This window comes from Ovis aries, chromosome 6, assembly GCF_016772045.2.
Source record: "Ovis aries strain OAR_USU_Benz2616 breed Rambouillet chromosome 6, ARS-UI_Ramb_v3.0, whole genome shotgun sequence".
Classification (NCBI taxonomy): Eukaryota; Metazoa; Chordata; class Mammalia; order Artiodactyla; family Bovidae; genus Ovis; species Ovis aries.
The window spans coordinates 15,238,117-15,259,136 of record NC_056059.1 but is presented as its reverse complement, the minus strand read 5'-3'; the positions used below and the strand labels follow the sequence as shown (position 1 = coordinate 15,259,136).

Below are 21,020 nucleotides of genomic sequence, written 5' to 3'. Positions count from 1 at the left end.
ACTCTGAGAGATAGTGAAGGAGAGGGAAGCCTGGCGTGCTGCAGTTCATGGGGCGTCAAAGAGTCTTAGCAATGGAACAACAGCTGAACAGTATCCTAGAGATCACTGAGATGTAATCTTCTAAATTCATTCACTAAATTCACTTGCACGAAACACTGCCTCAGAATCTATCCTAAATTCTGGTTCTACCTGTCATGCTTAGATTTTCTCATGTGGATGTTTTTATTTTCATGTATCTTGTTGATATTGGGAAAGGAGAGTCTTTATTTTAAAACAATAGGGAATAAGGTTTAAGTATACAAGATCTGGAGAAGGCAGTGGCAACTCATTCCAGTACTCTTGCCTGGAGAATCCCATGGATGGAGGAGCCTGGTACGCTGTGGTCCATGGGGTCGCGAAGAGTCAGACACAACTGAGCGACTTCACTTTCACTTTTCACTTTCATGCATTGGAGAAGGAAATGGCAACCCACTCCAGTGTTCTTGCCTGGAGAATCCCAGGGACGGTGGAGCCTGGCGGGCTGCCATCCATGGGGTTGCACAGAGTTGGACACAACTGAAGTGACTTAGCAGCAGCAGCAGCAGCATACAAGATCCAATGTGGGCATTTGATTTCATATACAACTTACAGATATAGCCATAGTTTTAGCTGTGCATTATTACCAGTCTTTTTCATCCATACACTGTCAATCAGTTCAGTTCAGTCGCTCAGTTGTGTCGGACTCTGTGATCCCATGGACTACAGCATGCCAGGTTTCCCTGACCATCACCAACTCCTGGAGCTTACTCAAATTCATATCCATTGAGTCGATGATGACATCCAACCACCTCAGCCTCTGTCATCCCCTTCTCCTCCCACCTTCAATCTTTCCAGCATCAGAGTCTTTTCCAGTGAGTCAGTTCTTTGTATCAGGTGGCCAAATATTGGAGCTTCAGCTTCAGCATCAGTCCTCCCATGAATATTCAGGACTGATTTCCTTTAGGATGGACTGGTTTGATCTGCTTGCAGTCCAAAGGACTTTGGAGAGTGTTCTCCAACACCATAGTTCAAAAGCAACAATTCTTCAGGGCTCAGCTTTCTTCACAGTCCAACTCTCACATCCATGCATGACTACTGGAAAAACCATAGCTTTGAATAGACAGACCTTTGTTGGCAAAGTAATGTCTCTGCTTTTTAATAGGTTGGTCATAGCTTTTCTTCCAAGGAGCAGGCATCTTTTAATTTCATGGCTGCAGTTGCCATCTGCAGTGATTTTAGAGCCCCCAAAATTAAAGTCTCTCACTATTTCCATTGTTTCCCCATCTATTTGCCATGAAGTGATGGGACCGGATGCTATGATCTTCGTTTTTTGAATGTTGAGTTTTAAGCCAACTTTTTCATTCTCCTCTTTCACTTTCATCAAGAGGCTCTTTAGTTCCTCCTCACTTTCTGCCAAAAGGGTGATGTCATCTACAGATCTGAGGTTATTGATATTTCTGCTGGCAAGCTTGACTCCAGCTTGTGCTTCATCCAGCCTAGCATTTGGCATGATGTACTCTGCATATAATTTAAATGACCAGGGTGACAATATACAACCTTGATGTATTCCTTTCCCAATTTGGAACCAGTCTGTTGTTCCATGTCCAGTTCTAACTGTTGTTTCTTGGCCTGCATATAGATTTCTCAGGAGCCAGATAAGGTGTTCTTGTATTCCCATATCTCTAAGAATTTTCCACAGTTTGTTGTGATCCTCACAGTCAAAGGCTTGGCATTGTCAGCAAAGCAGAAGTAGATGTTTTTCTCAAATTCTCTTGCTTTTTTGATGATCCAGCAGATGTTGGCAATATGATCTGTGGCTCCTCTGCCTTTTTTAAATCCAGCTTGATCATGTAGAAGTTCTTGGTTCACGTACTGTTGAAGCCTGGCTTGGAGAACTTTGAGCATTACTTTGCTAGCATGTGAGATAAGTGCAATTGTGCCGTAGTTTGAACATTCTTTGGCATTGCCCTTCTTTGGGAGTAGAACGAAAACTGAACTTTTCCAGTCCTGTAGCCACTGCTTAGTTTTCCAAATTTGCTGGCATACTGAGTGAAGCACTTTCACAGCATCATCTTTTAGGATTTGAAATAGCTCAACTGGAATCCCATCACCTCCACTAGCTTTGTTCCAAGTGATGCTTCCTAAGGCCCACTTGACTTTGCATTCCAGGATGTCTGGCTCAAGGTGAGTGATAACACCATCATGGTTATCCAGGTGATGAAGATCTTTTCTATATAGTTCTTCTGGCTTCCCTGGTGGCTCAGATGGTAAAGCATTTGCATGCAATGTGGGAGACCCAGGTTCAATCCCTGGGTCGCAAAGACCCCCTGGAGAAGGAAACGGCAATCCACTCCAGTACTCTTGCTTGGAAAATTCCATGGACAGAGGAGCCTTGTAGGCTACAGTGCATGGGGTCGCAAAGAGTCGAACACGACTGAGCGACTTCACTTCACTTCTGTGTATTCTTGCCACCTCTTCTTAATATCTTCTGCTTTTGTTAGGTCCATACCATTTCTGTCCTTTATTGTGCCCATCTTTGCATGAAATGTTTCCTTGGTATCTCCAATTTTCTTGAAGAGATCTCTAGTCTTTCCCATTCTATTGTTTTCCTCTATTTCTTGGCACTGATCACTGAGGAAGGCTTCTTATCTCTCCTTGCCATTCTTTGGAACTCTGCATTCAAATGGGTATATCTCTCCTTTTCTGTTTTGCCTTTCACTTCTCTTCTTTTCTCAGCTGTTTGTAAGGACTCCTCAGACAACCATTTTGCCTTTTTGCATTTTTTCTTGGAATGGTCTGGATCCCTGCCTCCTGTACAATGTCAGGAACCTCTGTCCATAGTTCTTCAGGCACTCTGTCTATCAGATCTAATCCCTTGAATCCGTTTGTCACTTCCACTGTATAATCATAAGGGATTTGATTTAGGTCAGACATGAATGGTCTAGTGGTTTTCCCTACTTTCTTCAATTTAAGTCTGAATTTGGCAATAAGGAATTCATGATCTGAGCCAGAATCAGCTCCCAGTCTTGTTTTTGCTGACTATATAGAGCTTCTCCATCTTTGGCTACAAAGAATATAATCAGTCTGATTTTGGTATTGACCATCTGGTGATGTCCATGTGTAGAGTCTTCTCTTGTGTTGTTGGAAGAGGGTGTTTACTATGACCAGTGTGTTCTGTTGGCAAAACTCTGTTAGCCTGTGCCCTGCTTCATTTTGTACTTCAAGGCCAAATTTGCCTAGTACTCCAGGTATCTCTTGACTTCCCACTCTTGCATTTCAGTCCCCTCTATTGAAAAGGGCATCTTTTGGGTGTGTTAGTTCTAGAAGGTCTTGCACGTCTTCATAGAACTGTTCAGTTCAGTTCAGTTCAGTCGCTCAGTCATGTCCAACTCTTTGCGACCCCATGAATTGCAGCACGCCAGGCCTCCCTAGCCATCACCAACTCCCGGAGTTCACTCAGACTCACATCCATCGAGTTAGTGATGCCATCCAGCCATCTCATCCTCGGTCGTCCCCTTCTTCTCCTGCCCCCAATCCCTCCCAGCATCAAAGTCTTTTCCAATGAGTCAACTCTTCACATGAGGTGGCCAAAGTTCTGGAGTTTCAGCTTCAGCATCATTCCCTCCAAAGAAATCCCAGGGCTGATCTCCTTCAGAATGGACTGGTTGGATCTCCTTGCAGTCCAAGGGACTCTCAAGAGTCTTCTCCAACACCACAGTTCAAAAGCATCAATTCTTTGGTGCTCAGCTTTCTTCATAGTCCAACTCTCACATCCATACATGACCACAGGAAAAACCATAGCCTTGACTAGACGGACCTTAGTTGGCAAAGTAATGTCTCTGCTTTTGAATATGCTATCTAGGTTGCTCATAACTTTAGAATAGGAAACAGGAGTCCAAAATGGTGGTGGCTAAAAGACAAGGAAGGGAAAGCCCATGAAAATAGAACAAAGGAAGGTCTGAGGAAGGTCTGAGGACCGGAGTGAGGACTTAAGGTAGAATAAACAGTACTCCTGGCTAGCCCAATTTACATAGGGCAGGCCCAGGGGGAGGGAAAAACATATGAAAAGAGGAGCCAAGGGGCTCTCTCTCTCCTGTGCACTGGCGCACTTCTCCACTCTCTTCTCTTCACATCTCTGTGTTGGCATGCCCTCACGCTTCAAGGCGGAGAAGGCAATGGCACCCCACTCCAGGACTCTTGCCTGGAAAATCCCATGGACGGAGGAGCCTGGAAGGCTGCAGTCCATTGGGTCACTGAGGGTCGGACACGACTGAGCAACTTCACTTTACTTTTCACTTCCATGCATTGGAGAAGGAAATGGCAACCCACTCTAGTGTTCTACCCTGGAGAATCCCAGGGACAGGGGAGCCTGGTGGGCTACCGTCTATGGGGTTGCACAGAGTCGGACACGACTGAAGCAACTTAGCAGCACGCTTCGAGGATGGATTCTCCTGCTATCTTCTAAATAAAATAGAGCTGTAACACTGATTTGTCTAAGAGCTATAACACGGTTTGTCCAAGACCTGAGAGCTGTGACGTGCTGAGGGCTTTAATGTCTATCACCCCAAATCTTTGTTGTGACGAGACAGAACCGAGGAGCATACACTCACCTGGCAGAACCGTTCAGCTTCAGCTTCTTCAGCGTTACTGGTTGGGGCACTGACTTAGATTACCGTGATATTCAATGGTTTGCCTTGAAAACGAACAAAGATTTTTCTGTCATTTTTGAGAATGCATCCCAGTAATGCATTTCAGACTCTTTTGCTGATTATGATGGCTATTCCATTCCTTCTAAGGGATTCTTGCCCACAGTAGTAAATCTAATAGTCATCTGAGTTAAATTCACCCATTCCAGTCCATTTTAGTTCACGGATTCTTAAAATGTTGATGGTCACTCTTGCCATCTCCTGTTTGACCACTTCCAATTTACCTTGATTCATGAACCTAACATTCCAGTGCATGCCTGGGACCTTTTGTAGAAGGTCGCCATTATCTTCATTACCTCCACCATAGTTTTGGCCTGAGGTCAAACAATAGAAAATGGGATTAAAGATTTACTGAGAATGGCCCCGCCCATCAGAACATGACCCAGTTTCCCCTTCAGTCAGTGTTTCCCATCAGTTCAGTTCAGTCTCTTAGTCATGTCTGACTCTTTGCAACCCCATGGACTGCAGCACACCAGGCTTCCATGTCCATCACCAACTCCTGGAGCTTACTCAAACTCATGTCCATCAAGTTGCTGATGCCATCCAACCATCTCATCCTCTGTTGTCCCCTTCTCCTCCTGCCTTCAATCTTTCCCAGCATCAGGGTCTTTCCAATGAGTCAGTTTGTCACATCAGGTGGCCAACGTATTGGAGTTTCAGCTTCAACATCAGTCCTTCTAATGAATATTCGGGACTGATTTCCTTTAGAATGAACTGGTTGGATCTCCTTGCAGTCCAAGGGACTCTCAATAGTCTTCATCAACACCACAGTTAAAAAGCATCAATTCTTTGGTGCTCTCCCATCAGAAAGATAAGCCAATTATCCTTATCCATTAGAGAGCAGACACAATGAAAACCAGTATCACAGAAAACTAATCAAACTGATCACATGGACCACAGCCTTATCTAACTCAATGCTGCGTAGAGCCACCTAAGACGGATGGATAATGGTGGAGAGTTCTGACAAACATGGTCCACTGGAGAAGGGAATGGCAAACCACTTCAGCATTCTTGCCTTGAGAAACCTATGAACAGTATGAAAAGGCAAAAAATAGGACACTGAAAGAGGAACTCCCCCGGTCAGTAGGTGCCCAATATACTAGTGGAGAACAATGGAGAAACGACTCCAGAAAGAATGAAGAGATGGGACCAAAGCAAAAATAACACCCAGTTGCAGATGTGACTGGTGATGGTAGTAAAGTCTGATGTTGTAAAGAACGCTGTCAATAGACAACAGGAAATTTATACTTCAAGGGTGTAGCTATCCACAAAGCAAACTCAGGAATTTGGGTGATCTTTGGATTATTTCAGAGAGGGTAGAAGAGAAATATTCTTTCTTGAAATTTTTCAGACTATTGGTGCAAGTGCTGAGTTCCTGGGAAACTTCTCTCGAAAAAAAATCTCTTTTCTTTCTCCCCAGATGTTAGGACGGAGAAGGAAATGGCAATCCACTTCAGTATTCTTGCCTGGAAAATCCCATGGACAGAGGAGCCTGGTGGCTGCAGTCCATAGGCTCACACAGAGTCAGACATGACTGAAGTGAATAAGCAGCAGCAGAAAATGTTAGGAATGAATGTATTTCCACACCTAATGTGTCCTTCAATGTACCTTCCAGTGGAGCGAAAGTCCTGATTCCTCCTCTGCCCCTGTACTCCATCCCACATATTTCAGAGCAGGACCCTTCTTTGTCCCTTGATTCACTTCTCCCCCTCATGTCCTGGGCATATTTGGGTCAATTCACACTTCTTTCCTCTTCTAGGAATCTACCTGTCCAGAGAGTATATGTTCTGACATGTTTTCAGAAATAAAGCAAACTCAGCAATAAAGGCTCCCCGTGTGGGGAGGGGGAGTAGGGAAAATGGACAGGCAGTTGCCCGGGTAGTTGTGGCAGAGTAGGGAGTCTACCTAACTGTCTGTGTTTGTCATTTTTGCTGCCCACAAACTACGTCCTCCAACCTAGCCTTTATCTATATCAACTCCCTATTTGTCTCTCAGTTGGCTGAGAACTCAGCTAGGAGGAAGGGGGCACATAAATGGTTGATGTACTGAAACTCGAGACCAACATGGAATCCTTCCTAGGGTTGTACAAAACTGTATCTGCTCGACCACATCAGCTAACTGATATAATATGAGGGTTTTAGATACAAGTAGGATTCTCTGACTAGCATTATTCAGAAATATTTCCAATTATCTACTGTTTTGCCTCTGAAGATATATCTTTAAAGCTACATTAGTAAGTAGAAATAAGTTGTTAGCTTTCAACTGATATTTTAATAATAGAAGTTAACCTTAAACAGTAATTTAAAGAACTGGCCTACTGTACAGAGTGAAGTAAGTCAGAAAGAGAAAGATAAATATTGTATTCTAATACATATATACAGAATCTAGAAAAACCGTAGTTAAGAATTTACTTACAGGGCAGCAATGGAGAAACAGACACAGAGAATAGACTTATGGACATGGGGAGAGAGGAGGAGAGGGTGAGATGAATGCAAAGAATAACACGGAAACTTATACTACCAAATGTAAGATAGATAGCCAACAGGAATTTGCTGTATGGCTCAGGAAATTCAAACAAGGGCTCTGTATCAACCTAGAGGGTTGGGATGGGGAGGGAGATGGAGGGAGGTTCAAAAGGGAGGGGATATATGTATACCTATGGCTGAGTCATAGAACAACATAGAACTGGAAATGGAACAACAGACTGGTTCCAAATAGGAAAAGGAGTACGTCAAGGCTGTATATTGTCACCCTGCTTATTTAACTTATATGCAGAGTACACCATGAGAAACGCTGGGCTGGAAGAAACCGTACCTGGAATCAAGATTGCTGGGAGAAATGTCAATAACCTCAGATATGCAGATGACACCACCCTTATGGCAGAAAGTGAAGAGGAGCTAAAAAGCCTTTTGATGAAAGTGAAAGAGGAGAGTGAAAAAGTTGGCCTAAAGCTCAACAACATTCAGAAAACGAAGATCATGGCATCCGGTCCCATCACTTCATGGGAGATAGATGGGGAAACAGTGGAAACAGTGTCAGACTTTATTTTTGGGGGCTCCAAAATCACTGCAGATGGTGACTGCAGCCATGAAATTAAAAAACACTTACTCCTTGGAAGAAAAGTTATGACCAACCTAGATAGCATATTCAAAAGCAGAGACATTACTTTGCCGACTAAGGTCCGTCTAGTCAAGGCTATGGTTTTTCCTGTGGTCATGTATGGATGTGAGAGTTGGACTGTGAAGAAGGCTGAGTGCCAAAGAACTGATGCTTTTGAACTGTGGTGTTGGAGCAGACTCTTGAGAGTCCCTTGGACTGCAAGGAGATCCAACCAGTCCATTCTGAAGGAGATCAGCCCTGGGATTTCTTTGGAAGGAATGATGCTAAAGCTGAAACTCCAGAACTTTGGCCACCTCATGAGAAGAGTTGACTCATTGGAAAAAACTCTGATGCTGGGAGGGATTGGGGGCAGGAGGAGAAGGGGATGACCGAGGATGAGATGGCTGGATGGCATCACGGACTTGATGGACGTGAGTCTGAGTGAACTCCGAGAGATGGTGATGGACAGGGAGGCCTGGCGTGCTGCGATTCATGGGGTCCCAAAGAGTCAGACATGGCTGAGAGACTGAACTGAACTGATGGCTGAGTCATGTTGAAGTTTGACAGAAAACAACAAAATTATCAACAAAATTCTCAAAAACAAAAAAATTCAAAAGCAATTATCCTTCAATTAAAAAATAAATTAAAAATATATTAAATAATAAATTAATAAAAATAATAAATAAATAAATAATTTTTTAAAAAACTGATGTAGTAGTATTCAGAATATGTGAAGTCTTGACAGTTAACCTGAGGCCTTTATTCCAGAGGGAAGTAAGAAAACTGTCAAGAGTTCAGGTAAGCTATTCCACAGTATTGCTGCTTCAGCATCATTTTGTTTAGTCAAATGGCCTAGAGAGACCTTAAACTGACACAAGCCCTTCATGCAAGCACACACCCTAGATAACAACCCACAAAGTCACAAAGCTCCTGATATGGCTTCCCCAACAGCCCTTGTAATCAATAGTCTCCCTTTCTCCCAGGGCTTTCCCCTTGTGTGTTCCTTAGATAAGCCCCCATGGAATGGCCTTAGCCCAGGGAACCCAAAACACTCCACAATGGACCCTAATGAAAGCATGTTCCCCAGATTCTATTGCTTTGTCTGTCTTCGGAGCTTCCCTGGTGGCTCAGACGGTAAAGCGTCTGTACGCAATGCGGGAGACCCGCGTTCGATCCCTGGGTCAGGAAGATCCTCTGGAGAAGGAAATGGCAACCCACTCCAGTACTCTTGCCTGGAATAGCCCATGGATGGAGGAGCCTGGTGGGCTACAGTCCATGGGGTCGCAAAGAGCTGGAAGCGACTGAACAACTTCACTTTCACTTTGTCCGTCTGCACTCTGCCTTGACCTCCCCATGAAGCCCCACAAGACATGCTGTGTGTTTCCTTCAGAACCTGTAAGCAATATACTCCTTTCTTCCAATTTCTCTACTGGACTGTTTTACCATTACTCACTATCCAGCACTCTGCCCTCTCCTTAACAAATATGAATTTAACAAAGTCATGACAGAGTCACTAAACAAATTTTAATGGAGAAACAACATGGTGTAAATAAAGAGAAATACTAATTTTATTTTTTTAAGGTGATCAGAAGTAGTAAGAGAATCAAGTACAATTACCTGGGAAGTTTGAAGTGGTGAGAGATTAAAAAAACTGCCTTCATTTCTTGCATCACTGACTTTATTTAAAACTGGGCCTTCCCTGGTGGTACAGTGGATAAGAATCCACCTGCCTATGCAGGGGACATGGGTTTTTATACCTGGTCCAGGAAGATTCCACATGCCTCGGAGCAAGTAAGTCTAAGAGCTGCAACTACTGAAGCCCGCGTGTCTAGATCCAATGCTTTGCAATAAGAGAAGCCACCACAGTGAGAATCCTGCACATCTCAACTAGAAGTCTGCACAGCAATGAAAACTCAGTGCAACCAAAAATACACAAAAAGCAAAAACCTATGACTAGTTTCCACTTGGTCACCTACTATTCACTCCTCAATCCACAATACAATTTTTGCATCTGAAATAATTCTTGTTAAGTCAATCGGCATGTTTTCATTTCTTATCTTACCTAAGCAATCATTAACTACCAAAATAACTGACCGCTCCTTCTATACTAGTTTGCTAAAACTGTCAGCAAGGTGATCAAATCAGTCAATCCTAAAGGAAATCAATCCCTGAATATTCATTGGAAGGACTGATGCTAAAGCTGAAGCTCCCATCCTTTGGCCACCTGATGTGAACAGCTGACTCACTGAAAAGACTCTGATGCTGGGAGAGACTGAGGGAAGGAGGAGAAGGGGGAGGCAGAGGATGAGATGGTTGGATGGCATGGCTGACTCAATGGACACGAATTTGAGCTAACTGTGGGAGACAGTGAAGGACAAGGAATCCTGGTGAGCTACAGTCCATGGGGTTGCAAAGAGCTGGACATTACTTAGCAACTGAACAACAACAAAGCTGTCATAAGAAAGTACTACAAACTGGGTGGGTTAAACAGAGCTGATAAATTTATTAAATAAATTAATAAATGAGGAAGAGTATACAAATCTCCTGTATAGAAGTTCACATAATTGATGTAGATATTCCATTCATCTTCTCCTGTAACAATTCCAAAACTGCAATTTACTGCTGAACAACCATCAGTGGGAGAATGTTGGATCCCAACAAAAAAAGATATCCCATGTTCAAGCACAAAGGAGAAGCCCTAACAAGATGGCAGGAGGGGCAAAATCCTGTTTAGAATCAAACCCTATAACCCATTCTGGTCCATTTTATTTCACTGATTTTTAAAATGTCAAAGTTCACTCTTGCCATCTCCTGTTTGACCACTTCCAATTTACCCTGATTCATGGATCTAACATTCCAGGTTCCCATGCAGTATTGTTCTTTATAGCATCGGACTTTACTTCCAACACCAGTCACATCCACAACTGGATATTGTTTTCACTTTGGCTCCGTTTCCTCATTCTTTCTGGAGTTATTTCTCCACTGTTCTCCAGTAGCACATTGAGCACCTACTGATCGGGGGAGTTCACCTTTCAGTGTCAAATCTTTTTGCCTTTTCATACTGTTCATGGAGTTCTCAAGGCAAGAATACTGAAGTGGTTTGCCATTCTCTTCTCCAGTGGACCACATTTTATCAGAACTCTCTACCATGATCTATCCAGTGAATGAATACATTCAAGGGATTAAATCTGATAGAGTGCCTGAAGAACTATGGATGGAGGTTCATGACACTGTACAGGAGGCAGTGATCAAGACCATCCCCAAGAAAGAGAAATTCAAAATGGCAAAATAGTTGTCTGAGGAGGCCTTACAAATAGATGAGTAAAGAAGAGAAGCTAAAGGCAAAGGAGAAAAGGAAAGATATACCAATTTGAATGCAGAGTTCCAAAGAAGAGCAAGGAGAGATGAGAAAATTCCTCCTCAGTAAACAATGCAAAGAAATAGAGGAAAACAACAGAATGGGAAAGACTTGAGATCTCTTGAAGAAAATCAGAGATACCAAGGGAACATTTCATGCAAAGATGGGCACCATAAAGGACAGAAACAGTATGGACCTAACAGAAGCAGAAGATATTAAGAAGAGGTGGTAAGAATACACAGAACTATACAAAATGGATCTTAATGACCCAGATAATCACGATGGTCTGATCACTCACCTGGAGCCAGACATCCTGGAATGTGAAGTCAGGTGGGCCTTAGGAAGCATCACTACCAACAATGCTAGTGGAGGTGATGGGATTTCAGTTGAGCTATTGCAAATGCTGAAAGATGCTGTGAAAAGTGCTTCACTCAGTATGCTAGCAAATTTGGAAAACTCAGCAGTGGCCACAGCACCAGAAAAGGTCAGTTTTCATTCCAATCCCAAAGAAAGGCAATGCCAAAGAATGCTCAAACTACCGCACAAATGCACTCATCTCACATGCTAGCAAAGTAATGCTCAAAGTTCTCCAAGCCAGGCTTCAACAGTACATGAACCAAGAACTTCCAGATGTTCAAGATGGATTTACAAAAGACAGAGGAGCCAATTGCCAACATCTGCTGAATCACCAGAAAAGCAAGAGAATTTGAGAAAAACATCTACTTCTGCTTTACTGACTATGCCAAGCCTTTGGCTGTGTGGATCACAATAAACTGTGGACAATTCTTAAAGAGATGGGAATACCAGCCTACCTTATCTGTCTCCTCAGAAATCTGATTGCAGGTCAAGAAGCAACAGTTAGAACTGGACACAGAACAACAGACTGGTTCCAAATTGGGAGAGGAATACGTCAAGGTTTTATATTGTCACCCTGCTCATTCAACTTGTATTCAGAGTACATCATGCCAAATGCCAGTCTGGATGAAGTGCCAGCTGGAATCAAGATTGCCAGGAGAAATATCAATAACCTCAGATATGTAGATGACACCACCCTTTTGGCAGAAAGTGAGGAGGAACTGAAGAGCTTTTTGATGAAAGTGAAAGAGGAGAGTGAAAAAGCCGGCTTAAAACTCAACATTCAAAAAACTAAGACCATGGCATCTGGTCCCATCACTTCATGGCGTATAGATGGGTGAACAATGGAAACCATGACAGACTTTATTTTTCTGGGCTCCAAAATCACTGCAGATGGTGACTGCAGCCATGAAATTAAAAGATGCTTACTCCTTGGAAGAAAAGCTATGACCAACCTAGACAGCATTAAAAAGCAAAGACATTACTTTGCCAACAAAGGTCCATCTAGACAAAGCTATGGTTTTTCCGGTAGTCAGGTATGGATGTGACGGTTGGACCATAAAAACAAAGCTGAGCGCTGAAGAATTGATGCTTTTGAACTGTGGTGTTGGAGAAGACTCTTGAGAGTCCCTTGGGCTGCAAGGAGATCAAACCAGTCAATCCTAAAGGAAATCAGTCCTGATTATTCATTGGTAGAACTGATGCTGAAGCTGAAGCTTCAATACTTTGGCCACCTGATACAAAGAACTGACTCCCTGGAAAATACTCTGATGTTGGGAAACATTGAAGGCAAGAGGAGAAGGGGACGACAGAGGATGAGATGGCTTGATGGCATCACCAACTGGATGGACATGAGTTTGAGCAAGCTCTGGGAGCTGGTAAAGGACAGGAAAGCCTGGCATGCTGTAGTCCATGGGGGCACAAAGAGTCGGACACGACTGAATGAAGGAAGTGAAATGATTCTGCTCTCAAGGAGGTGGAGCATATCTTACCTCTCTTAAGTGCAGTCTGTGCACAATGAACTCCTTACAGAGTATAGCATGGAAAGGGATAAAAAAGACAACTCTAAGGTGGAGGCCCTGACAGATAGTGCCTCAGTCAGGTATTCCATGCCAGCATCAGTGATAAATCATATTAATGGTATGTACTTTTGGTATGATGTGATGAGATGTTCACCTGTCTGGTCATTCTCCCAAAATCCATAACCATAATCTAATCATGAGGAAAAATAAGAGGCAAACTGCAACTGAGGGACAATGTACAAAGTCATGACAGCTGACTGGTACGCAAAACTGTCAAAAGCATCAAAAACAATAAAAGTCTGAGAAATTGTTACAAAGATGTACAACAATTAAATGCAATTATGGTATCTTGAATGGGATCCTGATATAGAAATGGGGCAACAGATAATAATGGAGGAAATCAAATTAAGTATGAAATTTAGCTGATGGAAATAAAATTCAAGAACTACACCAAATGTACCAATGATTCCTTAACATGTCCTTGTTCTTGCTAAACTTCTTCAAGCAGGATGAATTAGAAAGAGGATAGGCTTTGCCATTAACCAGACCAAATCTGATCTTCACCCCCTGATAGCTGTTGGATCCTGAACAAGTTACTTTTAACTTCACTAAGCCTATTTCCTCATTTTAAGAAGGTTCTATATCTGCTCCATAAGATTATTGTTAGGATAAAATGAGATAACTGTATATAACCTAGCACAGTAATTGGCACATAGTAGGGTGTACTCTTGCCTGGAAAACCCCATGGGCAGAGGAGCCTGGTAGGCTGCAGTCCATGGGGTCGCAAAGAGTCGGACACAACTGAGCAACTTCACTTTCACTTTTCACTTTCCTGCATTGGAGAAGGAAATGGCAACCCACTCCAGTGTTCTTGCCTGGAAAATCCCAGGGACAGAGGAGCCTGGTGGGCTGCCGTCTATGGGGTCGCACAGAGTCGGACACGACTGAAGCAACTTAGCAGCAGCAGCAGCAGGGTGTTCACTGGAGAGACTGATGTTGAAGCTGAAAGTCCAATACTTTGGCCACCTGATGCAGAAAGCTGACTCATTTGAAAAGACCCTGATGCTGGGAACGATTGAGGGCAGGAGGAGAAGGGGACAACAGAGGATGAGATGGCTGGATGGCATCACCGACACAATGGACATGGGTTTGGGTGGACTCTGGGAGTTGGTGATGGACAGGGAGGCAGCGACTGAACTGAACTGAGGAGCTCAATAAACGCTAACATCCAATCTGTTTGCAAGTTGCAATGAGACCTAGAAGGCAAAAAGGGCAGTTCTTATATGTCATGTATTGAATGTTTACTTTAAATCTCATGTTGCAGATTAATACTTTGCCATATGACACTTAAGCAGTGGATATCACTTATCGGAAATTAAAATATTTTGAATGCAATATGCATGCCCTGGATGAGGAATAAAGCCTTTCTCAGCTGTTAAAACTTTTCATAAATCTTCACCTTGTATTCATTTAGTCTTTGCTTATTTGAGATCTAATTATATCTTGCCTATTTGAAAAGTTCTTTCTGAATATCCCTTATCTTATTAAAAAAGGGAGCAGGTAAAAGTGAATGACCATTTAATTCACTATAACAGTTAATAAGAAAAGTGATAGACAATGCATTTTGGTCATGAACTGTGCCTTAATAAAAAGTGAGTTTTCAGACTTCCTGGTGGTCCAGTAGTTAAGAATCCACTGTGCAATGCAGGGCACAGGCGTTGGATCCTTGGCTGGGGAACCAAGATCCCACAGGATACAGAGCAGCTCAGCCTGAGTGCCGCAACTACTGAGTCTCTGTGCCACAACTAGAGAGTCTGTGAGCCACAGCGAAAAATCCCACATGATGGAACTAAGACCCAACCTGATGAAGAAAAATAAACTTTTTTTAAGATTATATTTTTTAAAGTGAGTTTTCTTTCTAATTACAAAAAAAAGGAAACTCAGTAACAGCAACCGAAACCATTCCAGGCCTACATACCATACTGAAATACAAAAGTATAAGCCAAAAGTATAAGTGTCTTCATCTTCTATTTAGATACCAACAACTAAACAGAATTGATATGAACCTGAAAATATGTGGTAATCATAATTTTTTTTATAAAAGAACTGTTAGTAGCAAAAAGACATCAACATGTGAATAGCAAAGCAGTGCAATTTCCAAAGTAATCTCCTGTTATATATTAACTGGAAAAAAACTCATTTCACTAGATTAGTTCTCTCATATTAAGAATTAAGAGCACCCTCTAGTGGCAGGTTAAGGATTTTACAGAATGGTCTTGCAGAAACCAAAATGCCTTTTAGTTCTTTTCACTCTGAGCAGAAAGTACTGCCCTCTGAGCAGTGCAGGGGCAAATTTGCTAATTAACCTTATCAAATAATAATTTCATGCCCACTTTTACTGTTCTTAATAGTTATGTTAGGTAGAAAGTTAAATAACTCAGTTGGTAAAGAATCCACCTGCAAGTCAGGATACCCTGGTTTGATTCCTAGGTCAGGAAGATCCCCTGGAGAAGGGATAGGCTACCCACTCCAGTATTCTTGGGCTTCCCTGTGGCTCAGCTGGTAATGCAGCGGGAGACCCTGCAATGCGGGAGACCCACTCCAGTATTCTGGCCTAGAGAATTCCATGAGCTGTATAATCCATTGGGTCACAAAGAGCTGGACAGGACTGAGCAACTTTCACTTCACTAGAATGAGCAACTAGGGGTGGCCTAGCTGAAAAGTATGCAAGCTGATCTCTAAACTCCATCCCAGGCACAGAGTGAAATTTCACAGATATGCAACAAAATAACCACAGAGACTTTTACAACTCCTGCACACATTCCCTAGGCACATAGTGGATATAAACTAACCCCAGGGGCGCCTCAAATTCCCCTAGACAGCTAGGAGTACATCAAGGGTTTATAAATCTTCTATACATATATACATCAGATTATAACAGCCCGAAATATGGAAAGATACTGCAATAGAGCCTGTTAGATAACTTGCAACTGTCAATCAGCCTTGAGCATATGCCCATTTGCATTCCCTTTCTTGATCTGTGGTGGGTACAAGCCCTCGTTTGCACAGGGCACAACCAAAAGGAGGAAAGCGGAAGTATAAAAAAGGAAAGCCAAGCAAGGTTATTACAATGACTCCTCTGGAGTCAGTCTACTCCTGTGTTTTGGGAGTGAATATTTAACAAAATATCTATCTGCTTGATACGTAACTGAGCTATAACTTGTCATTTGCTTTAAACCCTTTAGTCTGCTGTTTCAGATTTTTGTTGTGAAAGCAAGTGAGAGAGAGAGAAAAACTGATCTGACAATTATGTTTTGTGTTCTTTTTCAATATATATAGTTTTGATAACCACATTCAAGGAGTTTCGGTGGGGGAGGTGGGGGGCGTGGGGGGGGGGGGTCCAGTGGTTAGGACCCCTCTGTACTTCCACTGCTGCAGCACTGGTTTAAATCTCTAGTATGAAAACTAAGATTCTGCAAGCAGTCTGGTGTGGCCAAAAATAAATAAAAACCACAAGACCTGCTGCTGCTGCTGCTGCTGTTGCTAAGTCACTTTAGTCGTGTCCAACTCTGTGCGACCCCATAGACGGCAGCCCACCAGGCTCCACTGTCCCTGGGATTCTCCAGGCAAGAACACTGGAGTGGGTTGCCATTTCCTTCTCCAATGCATGAAAGTGAAAAGTGAAAGTAAAGTCGCTCAGTCGTGCCTGACTCTTCACGACCCCATGGACTGCAGCCTACCAGGCTCCTCCGTCCATAGGATTTTCCAGGCAAGAGTACTGGAGTGGGGTGCCATTGCCTTCTCTGACAAGACCTTCTACTAACACTCAAAAAAGATGTTCTTTTCATCATAGGGGACTGAAATGCAAAAGTAGGAAGTCAAGAGATACCTGGAGTAACAGGCAAATTTGGCCTTGAAGTACAAAATGAAGCAGGGCACAGGCTAACAGAGTTTTCCCAAGAGAACGCACTGGTCATAGCAAACACCCTCTTCCAACAACACAAGAGAAGACTCTACACATGGACATCACCAGATGGTCAATACCAAAATCAGACTGATTATATTCTTTGTAGCCGAAGATGGAGAAGCTCTATATAGTCAGCAAAAACAAGACTGGGAGCTGATTCTGGCTCAGATCATGAACTCCTTATTGCCAAATTCAGACTTAAACTGAAGAAAGTAGGGAAAACCACTAGACCATTCATGTCTGACCTAAATCAAATCCCTTATGATTATACAGTGGAAGTGACAAACGGATTCAAGGGATTAGATCTGATAGAGTGCCTAAAGAACTATGGACAGAGGTTCCTGACATTGTACAGGAGACAGTGATCCAGACCATTCCAAGAAAAAATGCAAAAAGGCAAAATGGTTGTCTGAGGAGTCCTTACAAACAGCTGAGAAAAGAAGAGAAGTGAAAGGCAAAACAGAAAAGGAGAGATATACCCATTTGAATGCAGAGTTCCAAAGAATGGCAAGGAGAGATAAGAAAGCCTTCCTCAGTGATCAGTGCCAAGAAATAGAGGAAAACAATAGAATGGGAAAGACTAGAGATCTCTTCAAGAAAATTGGAGGTACCAAGGAAACATTTCATGTAAAGATGGGCACAATAAAGGACAGAAATGGTATGGACCTAACAAAAGCAGAAGATATTAAGAAGAGGTGGCAAGAATACACAGAAGAACTATATAAAAAAAAAAGATCTTCATGACCCAGATAACCACAATGGTGTTATCACTCACCTAGAGCCAGACATTCTGGAATGTGAAGTCAGGTGGGCCTTAGGAAGCATCACTACGAACAAAGCTAGTGGAGGTGATGGGATTCCAGTTGAGCTATTTCAAATTCTAAAAGATGATGCTGGAAAGTGCTGCACTCAATATGCCAGCAAATTTGGAAAACTCAGCAGTAGCCACAGGACTGGAAAAGGTCAGTTTTCATTTTAGTCCCAAAGAAGGGCAATGCCAAAGAATGTTCAAATTACCGTGCAATTGTACTCATCTCACACACTAGCAAAGTAATGCTCAAAATTCTCCAAGCCAGGTTTCAACAGTATGTGAACCGTGAAATTCCAGGTGCTCAAACTGGATTTAGGAAAGGCAGAGGAACCAGAGAGCAAATTGCCAACATCTGTTAGATCATCAAAAAAGCAGGAGAGTTCCAAAAAAAATCTACTTCTAATTTATTGATTACGCCAAAGCCTTTGACTATGTAGATTACAACAAACCGTGGAAAATTCTGAAAGAGATGGGAATATCAGACCACCTTACCTGCCTCCTGAGAAAGCTGTATGCAGGTCGAGAACCAACAGTTAGAACCGGACATGGAACAACGGACTGGTTTCAAACTGGGAAAGAAATATGTCAAGGCTGTATATTATTATCCTGCTTACTTAATTTATATGCAGAATACATCATGCAAATTGCTGGGCTTCATGAAACACAAGCTGGAATCAAGACTGCCGGGAGAAATATCAATAACCTCAGATACGCAGATGACACCACCTTTATGGCAGAAAGTGAAGAGGAACTGAAGAGCCTTTTGATGAACATGAAAGAGGAGAGTGAAAAAGCTGACTTAAAGCTCAACATTTCAAAAAACTAAGATCATGGCATCCGGTCCCATCACTTCATGGCAAATAGATGGGGAAACAATGAAAACAGAGACAGACTTTACTTTCTTGGGCTCTAAAATCACTGCAGATGGTGACTGTAGCCATGAAATAAAAAGATGCTTCTTCCCTGGAAGAAAAGTTATGACCAACCCAGACGCCATACTGAAAAGCAGAGACATTACTTTGCTGGCAAAGGTCCATCTAGTCAAGGCTATGGTTTTCCAGTAGTCATGTATGGATGTGAGAGTTGAACTATAAAGAAAGCTGAGTGCCAAAGAATTGATACATTTGAACTGTGGTGTTGGAGAAGACTCTCGAGGGTCCCTTGGACTGCAAGGAGATCTAACCAGTCAACTGTAAAGGAAATCAGTCCTGAATATTCACTGAAAGGACTGATGCTGAGGCTGAAGCTCCAATACTTTGGCCACCTGATGCAAAGAACGGACTCATTGGAAAAGACCCTGATGCTGGGGAAGATTGAAGGCAAGAGGAGAAGGGGATCACAGAGGATAAGATAGTTGGATGGCATCACCGACCCGATGGACATGAGTTTGAGCAAGCTCTGGGAGTTGGTGATGGACAGGGAAGCCTGGCATGCTGCAGACCACGGGGTCAAAAAGAGGTTGGACACAACTGAGCGACCAAACTGAACCTCAATTCTTTGAAGACAGAGATAGGCTATTAACTGAATGGGCCATTTACTGTCAGAATCATATGTGTGTTTGTGTGTATGTGTGTGTGTGTGTGTGCGCGCGCACGCGTGCAGTATTCAACTTCAAGGAATGAAAGCGCCGATAAAACCTCACTGAAGACAGACAGGTTTGATGAAGTCCAACTTAAGTCCAATTCTTACTTATCCTTTTCATCTCCCTCAATCAAAGGTCATCGGATGCAGATGTCTTCTCCATCTGAGAAACAATGAACCTTTCCTGATCTCATTTCATCTTTTCAAAGGGGGCCCTTTTCTAATATACCAAATAAATGCCTTCTGGTTTTATACTCTTGCCCTTCTCCTTCCTCTGGACTCTTCTATACTCATCCAAACCCTTGATTTCTTATTACTTATTAAAATAAGTAAATAAATGTTCTTCCTCATCAGTTATTTCTACAAAGACACCGATGTCACCTTTGGATAAAGCTCAACAGTGGTGCTGGGACGTGAGGTTTGCCTATAACGACGGCTCAGCTGCTTTGGTACAAACAACGCTCAATACCACACACGGGGACAACTAGAAAGTTTCAGTAATGTCCAGGGGTAGACATCTGTCAGGTTTCCACAAAGGACAGTGCCGGGGAACCGGGAAAGTCGCCGAGAACTGTGACACGAGCTGCAGATGTAAGTCTTCCTCCCTGCAGCCTGACAGTGGGTCTCCTCCCTTGACCTGTAATCAGGCCCCATCGCTAGGGAACGTGTGGGACGCGGAGCTCGCAAACCTCACCCGCCTGCCTGATGCGTGCATACCGTTCCGGTTCTCTGGAGCCTGGACCACCGTCTGCTCCACGCCGGGAGTGCCGGCGAGCGAGGCCCGAGCCGCGCCCGGCGCCCGCACACGCAGCCCGGGCCCCGCCTCACGCGCCACCGCCCCCCAGCCCCAGGCTGGCTCGGGGCTCCGGCCCAGGCCTCCCGCAGGCCCGGGCGCCGCGAGGCCCGGGGGCGAGCGCGAAGCTGCAGGTATTCACAATAAATGGCGCGCTCGGCCGAGGAGGGGAGGGAGGAAGGGTCAAGAAAGGCAGAAGGGACTCAAGCCCTGAGCGGGACCGACCTAGCTGAGCTCCGGGCGCCGGAATCCCCGCCCCGCCCGCGGGCGCGCGCCGCCGTCCGGGGCGGGGCTTCTGCCCTCGGGGGCCCGGGGCTTCCCGCGAAGGGCGGGCCGCCAGACCCGGGTCGCCCCTCACCTACACTCAGTCCTGTCTCCAGGGAGACGCTGCCAATTGTTCCTTCCCTTGAGAAGGAAGCGTGGACACAAAATCTGTAAAACCTTGACAGGCCCCTGACTCCCATGAGTTCCTCCTGAAATGACTTCCAGGGAGAGTGAGTCATAAAACAATATTACCTTTTTCATATAATTAATATAATCATTTAATTTTTAGAGTTTCTCTGTTTGTCTTTCACGGATGCTTTCAAATAAATCAATCTAGAATATATTTTATTATATTTTATTTATTAAAAATTCCTACCTCCTCTTGGGAGTGCTGCGATGATGAATTAATATTTGCTAAGTGCTTGGAAGGTGAAAACTACATAAAGCTTGATGGAGTTACTCTTATTATTGATACAGGAAAACTAACTTGATGGGGTTGATAACTCATACCATCTGCTTTATTAACTGAAATGACACTGTAAAAAG

At 43.4% G+C, this 21,020-nt stretch overlaps 1 long non-coding RNA gene across 1 annotated transcript in view; it reads right to left on the bottom strand.

The window, feature by feature from the left end:
- The window catches only part of LOC132659923 (uncharacterized), a 41,480-nt gene extending 21,016 nt beyond the window's left edge, over nucleotides 1-20,464 (bottom strand). Inside the window, exons 1-3 of the long non-coding RNA XR_009600976.1 lie at nucleotides 20,436-20,464; nucleotides 18,329-18,405; nucleotides 4,629-4,711 (exon numbers count right to left, since the gene is read on the bottom strand). This is a non-coding gene — a long non-coding RNA (uncharacterized LOC132659923). The remainder of the gene's footprint in view (nucleotides 1-4,628; nucleotides 4,712-18,328; nucleotides 18,406-20,435) is intronic.
- Between the last annotated feature and the right edge of the window lie 556 nt (nucleotides 20,465-21,020).